The 9,632-nt window shown below is 40.0% G+C and overlaps 1 long non-coding RNA gene across 1 annotated transcript; it reads right to left on the bottom strand.

Annotated features, from left to right (window-relative positions):
- Nucleotides 1–5,058: 5,058 nt before the first annotated feature.
- Nucleotides 5,059–7,811, bottom strand: LOC100490089. The gene is made up of 2 exons (XR_208681.4): nucleotides 7,495–7,811; nucleotides 5,059–5,693 (listed from the first exon to the last, which is right to left on the bottom strand). It is a non-coding gene; the product is annotated as an uncharacterized LOC100490089 (long non-coding RNA).
- Nucleotides 7,812–9,632: the final 1,821 nt, after the last annotated feature.

The raw sequence follows: 9,632 nt of genomic DNA, 5'->3' as shown, positions 1-9,632 counted from the left end.
TTGAATGAAGCAAAATGTGGATACCATCCACAGGCTGATGGAGGTGTGGAACGCTTTAATTAGACTTTAAAGAATGTCCTTAAGGTACATTTGCATGAAGGCCTTTAATTGAGCAAAGCTTTAACTACAGTCCTACAGCACTACCGGTCTGCACCCCATAGTGCAACTGGGGAATCACCAGCAAAACTGATGATAGGCTGTAATCTATGGATGCCCCTAACACGTTTACGGCCACAAATGAAAGTCAATGAATCCCAAAAGTTGCGAGCAAGGGTTAAAATCAGGACAAAACAAAAGCTTACAATGATTGAAAATGAAAAGCAGACAATTACTCTTAATGCTGGGCAATGGGTAAGAATAAGAAAACCTTCCATCAGATCAAAATATGATCCTATTTTATCTGATCCCATTCAGATTCACAGTCAGTTGGGACCAGTAACGTACAGACTGCAGGATGGATCTACTTGGCACATGAGTAGTTTAGTTCCCATTCCTGAGCCCTCACAGGTGCGGGACACTACCTCTAACTGGCATTTCTTGGATGATCCACCCAATCTGGTTGCACAGACACAAACACTGGAAACCCTTCAGGCAGTAATGAACTCGCCAGTGAAATCCGCCGAAGTTCAACTCGCCCAAATAATTTGCCTAAGCATCTGGCTGACTATGTGCTTTTTAATGTTTCCAGGTTTTGAAACATAATAGAAGGGGGAGAAATGTTATGTATGTGCACAAGCTGAGTTATGTTTTATAAAGTTATATGCTTTTAAAAAGGGTTAGAATGTTGCAGCCTTGGGAAATAGTGGGAGGAGACTGGGAGACAAGTCTCTGTGTGTAAGGAATAGAGATGGTGAGCTGTTAACAACCTGCCTGCATTACTGTCCTGTATCACTGATATATCACTGATACTCCCCAAACACTAAAATCACCCTCCACCTATGCAGCCCAACGCTGTCCCGCAGTCTCTGTTTGTCCCACTCACTCTATTTGTGAGAAATCTATTAACAATCTTTTTTTCGGCTCAATTCAAATAGAGTAGGTGCAATTGATATTTATCATATATGGCTCAAATGGTCTTCCTTGTTGCAAAGTTAGAAATTTGGATTATTGTTAGGTGACTGGACACTTCAACCAACCTAGGAATAATGATTAATTAATAGGTGGTGTTTTATTATTACAGAGATAAAATGAAAAAAAATTTAAATTTAGAATTATTTGCTTCAAATTAAGTCTATGGATGATGATGGTTTTACTCATAGGTTACCAATTTGCAGAAAGGCAGCATTTTAAATTTAAACCAAAAAAATTCAATAGGTGAAGTCTGATTGGCTGTTGGTGGCTCCACCCACTTTTTAAAACCAAAAAATGAAGTCCCCTAGTGACCCTGGTGTTAATACTGTGAGAATGGCAGCAGGTTGAATTTCCCCATTAAAAGTCAATAGGTAAAATCTGATTGGCTGTTGGTGACTCCACCCACTTAAAAAAAACAAAAACTTGAATGCGTAGTTACCCAGTGACTGACTGTGCAAAGTTTGGGAACTCTGGCATCAAACCAAAAAAAATTAATAGGTGAAATTTGATTGGCACTTCCCACTTTTTAAAACTAAAACTGCGGTCCCCTAGTGACCAACTGTGAAAAGTTTGGGGACCCCAACGTTATTACTGTGAGACTGGCAGCAGGTTGGATTTCCTCATTAAAAGTCAATAGATAAAATCTGATTGGCTGTTGGTGGCTCCGCTCCAATTTTTCTAACCTTGAACCGCAGTTACCTGGTGCCTAACTCGGCAAAGTTTGGGGACCCCGGCGTTATTACTGTGAGACTGGCAGCAGGTTGGATTTCCACAGAGTCAATAGGTAAAATCTGATTGGCTGTTCCTCCCACTTTTGGGCATCCAACAATCATCATATTTTCATTCAGGCTGACCCCATGACTGTGTGATTCAAGTTTGGGGAGTGCAGCCTCAAAGCTGTAAGATTGCCAGCAGTTTCAATTTTCCCATTAAAGTCAATGAGTGGAATTTGGCTGTTGTTGGCCCCTCCCACTTTGGGGTCATCCAACAAATGTTGCTGTTTCATTTGGGTTGACCCCATGATTATGTTATTCAAGTTTGGGGAGTGTAGCATCAATGCTGTAGAAAAGCACAAGCAACCTGCTCCGCTATAGGGTGAAGAAGTGTGGAGAGTTGGGGTGTTGTACCCCTAAAACTGTAGGAGGAGTAGCGTTTAGAAAATGGGGGGCGCTAAGAATAAGAAGAAAAAGCGGAGGAATAAGCTGAAGTGGCAGAACAGTATGTTGGGGTTTTCAACCCAACATAATAATGAAGACCAATTGAAAAGTTGCTTAGAATTAGTTGTTCCATAACATACTAAAAGTTAACTGGATGGTGACCCAGAAAAAAACATTTGTACAATTAATTTTTTAAAATAAAATTATCACATTTTAAAGTTTACTCCAAATTAGTTGGGTAGTAATAAACCCAGTCCATTGAATCAATGTATGTCTACATAACAGCAGCAGTAATTGACCCTTTATTTTTAGAGGCATTTTTCTTTTCCGGTTACATCAGCCAATGAGCAGGCAGAGCTGTGTCCCTTAGTCCCACAATTATTCCTGTGATCAGTGAGGGGCTCACAGAAGGTCAGAATATGTTGTCTCAAGGCAAAAGATGTGTAAGAGCAATATTTATTCATGGGTATAATGCATACTGTTACAGGTAGGGGATCCCTTATCCGGAAACCCATTATCCAGAAAGCTCCAAATTACGGAAAGCCCATCTCCCATAGACTCCATTTTAATCAAATAATTTAGAATTTTAAAACTGATTTCCTTTTTCTCTGTAATAATAAAACAGCACCTTGTACTTACTTGGGTTTAATTAATGTTTTATTGACTTAAGGTATGGAGATCCAAATTACGGAAAGACCCCTTGGTCCCGAGCATTCTGGATAAGGGGTCCTATACCTGTACTATTCTTTGCTAGGTCCCATATTAGGTAAATAATGATCTGTTGCTTAGTTTCAAGCATCCTATTGGTTGCTAAGGTTACAGCACCTGGGCAAATTTAGTGCCTTTAATTACATATGGGGGGGGACTTTTATACCAACTCTAGAAACTCCTAGCAACGAATCAGATTTAAAAAAAAAAAAAAAAAAAAAAGCGCTATTAATATAAGAACAAAATTAGGTGTTTATAGGAAACATTCTCACTTTTTGGCAATAGTACATAACATTTCACTTTATCTGCTCCTTTTATTTATACAATTTATGACACCAGCAGATGTAGCAGACAGAAAATACTGTATTTAAACACATAAGGCAGCACTCAGACTTCTGCACTTATGTTTTTGTGCATAAACAAAAATATGAAATTGTTTGCACACTAAGGGGCACATTTACTAACCCACGAACGGGCCGAATGTGTCCGATTGCGTTTTTTTCGTAATGATCGGTAATTTTGCGATTTTTTCGTATTTTTTGCGATTTTTTCGGCGTCTTTACGATTTTTGCGTAAAAACGCAAGTTTTTCGGCATCTTTACGATTTGTGCGTAAAAACGCAAGTTTTTCGTAGCCATTACGAAAGTTGCGCAAAGTCGCGATTTTTTCGTAGCGTTAAAACTTGCGCGAAACGTTGCGCCTTTTAAGTTTTAACGCTATGAAAATGGCGCGACTTTGCGCGCAAGTGTTAACGCTACGAAAAAATCGCGACTTTGCGCAACTTTCGTAATGGCTACGAAAAACTCGCGTTTTTACGCAAAAATCGTAAAGACGCCGAAGGGGCCTAAGGGGCTGATTTATTAACATTCAGTCAAATTTTTTCTGCGATTTGAATTTTTGTGGCCTAAGACTCATGAATTTGAATCAGGGCTTCCAAAACGTTCAAATGTGCAAATAATTCAATTGTAACATTTTGTCATCTAAAAGCTTGTGATTAGTGATGAGTGAATTTTTTCACCAGGCATGGATTCGCAGCAAATGTCCGCATTTCGCCATTGGCAAATTGTTTTGCGAAACTTCCGTGAAAATTCGCCACGGAAAAGTTCATTGTGCGGACTTTTTTTGTCGCGCGTCAAATTGGGCGCGGGCAAGTCAAAAAGGGCATGGTTGCATCAAATCGGGCGCAATCGCGTAAAAAACGCGTGGTCGCATAAAAAAACGCCAAAAAAAATTTGACATGGGCGACAAAAAAGACGTGGGGTGACAAAAAAGATGCAGGCAACAAAAAAATTGTGTGACAGAGGCGTTTTGAGAATTTTGCTAATTTTTTGCCGTTTCGCAAATTTTCTTGCCATTTTGCAAATTTTATGGCGAAGCGAAACGGGACAGATTCGCTCATCACTACTTGTGATTCATGTAGAAGCCAGAGGGAGCTGCCCTAGGTGAAATATGGGATTTTTTACATTTGAGTTTTGTAAATGTTTTTGAATTTGTTGTGAGTTTGTAGACCCACGAAAAATTGTGAGTAAAATATGAATTTGATACATTCAGTTTTTTTCACAGTTTTATTTAATTGAGTTTATTCCGAATTTTTTTTTTTAAATAAATCAGCAGACATTTGAGTTTGGTACGATTTCACCTGAGAGTGAAAATAGAATAATAAAGGTATATAATGTTAACCCTTTCTATCTTTGAATCACAAATCTGTAGCCTGCACAGAAGCAATCATTTCACTAAGTGATTTCCCCTGGAGAGAATCAGAGGGAAGGAACAATTTGCTGATCTGCCAATAGTCTACGAAATGGTGATCAATCAGCTCTCGCCCCTAAATAGAGATGAACAAACATTCTCATGCAAAACACTCGCATCTCCAAGGAAATCAATTCGGATGTTTGCAAACTTGCACATAAATCAGGGTAAAAAAAAATGGAATGGAAAACCTGACTTCAGATGGTGACTTTATAAATGAATTCCTAATAACTGAATGCTGAACATAATTATTCACTTTGATCATGTAAAACACAATTGACATGAATGGGAAGCACCCTTACTATTATGTTGGGTTCCGGGTTCTCTGGGCTGCTTCCCATGCATGTTAATGAAAGGACCCATAGCCACAAGCTTTCCAAAATTGTTTTTTATTTTTAATGACTCTAAAATTCCATACATATAATAGAAATATAAAACTGTTTTGTGCAGAACCCTGATAAATGTAAGGTCTATATGCAGAAGTGTACATAACTTTGCCTTATTGTGTGGCAGCCATAGGAAACTTACATGTATCCATTTCCCATAAAATCAAGAAGGATCTGAGTAATTGCCCTTGTGTCTGAGGCATATGGTATAGGCTGAAAACTATATTCATCCATCTGTTCCCTTCATATGCAGACATCTGGCGTGGTCCATGCAAAGCTCTCAGTGACGAATCCGTTGAATTTCTAATATCCACATCCTCCTCGGTGCAGATTTATTCTCTGCTCAGTTGGGCCGGAATCTTTCAGCCATATATTATATATTCTCTTCCAATAATCTGCAGTTTATATGCAAAACACATGAGGAACAATCCTGTAGTTAAAGGCAAACTGTTATAAATGTTTGTAGCGCATTAAGGGGTTTGGAAGACAGTATTGATGGGCACTTGCAGGACACCAGAAGGCACAGTAAGTACCGTACAAATTAGCTTGAAATGGGATCTTATTTGAGTTGCGGATCTCCAAGTACTGGAAGCAGATATAGCCCTAGAACATGTGTGTTATCCTGGAAAAAAACAAGGAGAAAAGTATGGCTTGAAAACCTTGCCCGCTGCTCCCTGTTTAAACCTATTTTTGTAGATCTCTTTTAACCTCGGCCGGACTGCTTCTTGTTATAGGTTTTACAGCAAAGTATCAAGTTTTCCACAAATATATTTGTCATTTAGTGTGAAATGATTGCATGGTGCTTGCAGTGCTAGATTGTAAGCAGGAGCGGTAGGGGCCAACACATGGGCACCATAGCTATTTTATAGAACTGGCTTGAGTTTGGCCAATTGCAGATGGAGCCACAGGCAGCTGTACATTCTGGCCATTTGCCTTGCTGGCTCAGTTCTGGCAGGGTAAGTCCTATTCCACACCAGAACATTAGTAGTTGCTTCATTTATCTAGCTAAAATTGGTTTTAGGAGTTCCACTTGTTTTTTATGGAATAAATAATAATTCCTCTCTAGTGGCAAAGAGCAGCAGCCCATGGAACGTATAAATGTACATGATACATTGAATATTATTATAGAAATAAGTTACCCAAACAAGGATGAGCCAAAATTAGAAAAGAATGTATTCATAAATAAAGCAAAAATGCAAATTTGCTCCTTGCCATGTAAGAAATATATTGTTATTTGTAATGGGAAACAAATATCCAAATTTGGGGGAAAAAACATTCATATTTACCATCTGGAAGAGGAAGCAGTGACCATTGGCAAATCTGCCATATAAGCCATATAAGTTATTCATTGCACTGAGCAGGAATATGTCTCCTGTCACACAGCGACTCACATACAGCGTTAGTCTCATACCACTTCCTATAGCAAATCTGCTGGTTAAGAAGCAAGGGCAGAAATGTTGTATTTCACTAAGCAATGTATAGCATAGGGGGAGAGTGAAGTAGAGTGGCTAGTGTAGGGAGAGAAGAAGGGATAACAGAAAGGGAAAATTAAGTGGATAGCATGGGGGAGAGCAATGGATAGCATGGGGGAGAGCAAGGGATAGTATAGGGGGAGAGCAATGGATAGCATGGGGGAGAGCAAGGGATAGTATAGGGGAGAGCAATGGATAGCATGGGGGAGAGCAAGGGATAGTATAGGGGAGAGCAATGGATAGCATGGGAGAGAGCAAGGGATAGTATAGGGGGAGAGAAGGGGATAGTATAGGGGGAGAGAAGGGGATAGTATAGGGGGAGAGCAAGGGATAGTATAGGAGAAGGGCAATGAATAGCATGGGGGAGAGCAAGGGATAGTATAGGGGGAGATCAATGGATAGCATGGGGGAGAGCAATGGATAACATGGGGAGATCAATGGATAACATGGGGGAGAGCAAGGGATAGTATAGGAGAAGGGCAATGAATAGCATGGGGGAGAGCAAGGGATAGTATAGGGGGAGATCAATGGATAGCATGGGGGAGAGCAAGGGATAACATGGTGGAGAGCAATGGATAGCATGGGGGAGAGCAAGGGATAGTATAGGGGGAGAGAAGGGGATAGTATAGGGGGAGAGCAAGGGATAGTATAGGACAAGGGCAATGAATAGCATGGGGGAGAGCAAGGGATAGTATAGGGGAGATCAATGGATAGCATAGGGGAGAGCAATGGATAACATGTGGGAGAGCATGGGATAGCATGGGGGAGAGCAATGGATAGCATGGGGGAGAGCAATGGATAACATGGGGGAGAGCAATGGATAACATGGGGGAGAGCAATGGATAACATGGGGGAGAGCAATGGATAACATGAGGGAGAGCAATGGATAACATGGGGGAGAGCAATGGATAACATGGGGGAGAGTAGGGGAGAGCATAGAAGGAGGTTTACGTCAGCTAGGAGTCCAATGTCAGCTTCTTCTTGCCATTCCTGCCTCAGCACATTTCTCCACCCTTTCACCTGCACATTCTGTGTTGATTTTAAAAGTTCTTTAATTAACCCTTCCTGAATCCGAGAGAGCAGTAGAGATGCACTGATAGCCGGAGGGGGCTCGTGTTTCCAAGGTTAAGCAGTGCAAGCTGCACCTGTTCCCCTCTGTCAGGAATAAATCTGCCTGGTACTGAGTGGCTCCCTGTGTAACTTATATGAAGGGCCCGTTCTGCTGCGGCTGTATAGCAACCCACGGCCCCATATCTACTGTACAGATTGATCCTGCAACCGCAATCGGATAATGTTACTGAGCTCGGCACAAATATTTTCCATTGAATGCCCAGTTTATGTGGCTGAAATAGTTCTTTACTGAATGAGCCATAACAGAGTAATGTCATCCCCTGATATAAAGGACTGGGCTGGAAGTGTTAGGCTTTTTTACTATGTAATATTCATGTATATGTTCCCCTGTCTGTCTTGTACTGCACCCTATATACATACAAAGGGCAAGAATGTAACACAGCAGGAATCCCCAACCAGCGGCCCTTCTGCTACTGCTCTAATACTAAGGGGCAGATTTATTTGTGATTTTTGTGGTTTTAGAGGGTTCTTGAAACCACAACTAAACTCATTTACACTAAAACCACAAGTGTCTAGTAATTTATTAAAAGATCCGCATTGAAAAAGCATGAACAATTTAAGATGCTCAACACATGTGAAAAAAACACGAAAACCACAAATTTTTTGTGGTTTTTACGGTTTTCTGGTTTGTTGACTCTGAAACCAAAATCCCCCCAAAACCACTTTAAGCACAAATTAAATAAAGATTGTTACAATTTGCCTAGGCAACTCCCATTGACTTCTACATGGCCTCAATAGCTTTTAGATGGCAAGTTTTGTATTAGTGGTTAGTGGGCCCAAATAACATGAATGGTGAAAAAAAAAAAATTCAAACATTAGTAAATTTGCCCCTAATACTCCAACATTCACTAGCAGCAAACAGAGTATGGAAACTGTTTCCAGGGTCGACATCACTGCAGGTCCTGGCTCAGGGGGTGGGATAGATTATATATGTAGGTGGATGGATGACACTTGGGGCAGGATTATGATGCAGTGGTCAGAGATTGGCCAAAATTGAGTTTTATCCTAGTTTCTAAACTGTAAATTCTGGGCAGGCAGTTTGGAATTGGACAGCCTGTGTAATAACCGGACCATCTTGTTCAAAACAGACCCTAGCTGTGTCTCCACCTGCATAGAAGCGCAGGCTGAAAAAACAGAGGGGCTAGGCCAGTAAAATACCAGCCAGGTGGCAACCCTAGCTGTACCTATGAGAGCACTTGTAAGAAAGAGCAGATCAACTTCCGCCTATATCCCCAAGTCATACCGTATAAAAGCTGCGAGTGGCAGGAAATGCAATCCTTAAATACAAAAACAAAAAAAGTCACTATAGATTTTTCAAGTAAATTGCAGCACTATATTGCACAACGTTTCATATTATTATCTGGTACAAATAAAAATTAATTTCATTCCAGCATCTCTTTATTTTCCACACAGAGCAATATATATAAACACAATTTATATATACTCACAATACTAATCCCCTGGGAGTCACTGGAACTGAAGGGAACATCACAGAATATTAAAGGTTAAGCATGAATAAAAAAAAGGTAAATATAATTGGGGTACATTTAAAGAGCAGCTCGAATCAAGAGGAATACAATATCCATCTGATCTGGATTTGAACACAGAGAGACGTATGCAGTACAAATACAGAGTAAAAGATAAGGGAGAATAGCAGGCCAGGCTGTGTGAATACAAACCCACGTGGCTTTAGTTCAGCCCCAGTCATGGAAACATCCAAGAAAAAAAAAATAAAAAAAGAAGAAGAAATACTAAAGTGTGTGAGTTAAGCAGCAATGATAAAGCAGACAAAGCTTTTTCAAGAAAACAGAGGCCAAATATAGCACATACTGTAATATATGACACTGTTTAAATAAAGGGACACTTTATTTATATTGTAATCAAAAGGTTTTATATTTTTTTAATAAGGTATACATCTGTTTTTTTAATCATTACTTTTCAATCTCGTGATATTTTAT

This window comes from Xenopus tropicalis, chromosome 6 (assembly GCF_000004195.4).
Source record: "Xenopus tropicalis strain Nigerian chromosome 6, UCB_Xtro_10.0, whole genome shotgun sequence".
Lineage (NCBI taxonomy): Eukaryota > Metazoa > Chordata > Amphibia > Anura > Pipidae > Xenopus > Xenopus tropicalis.
This window is presented reverse-complemented; position numbering and strand designations above follow the sequence as displayed.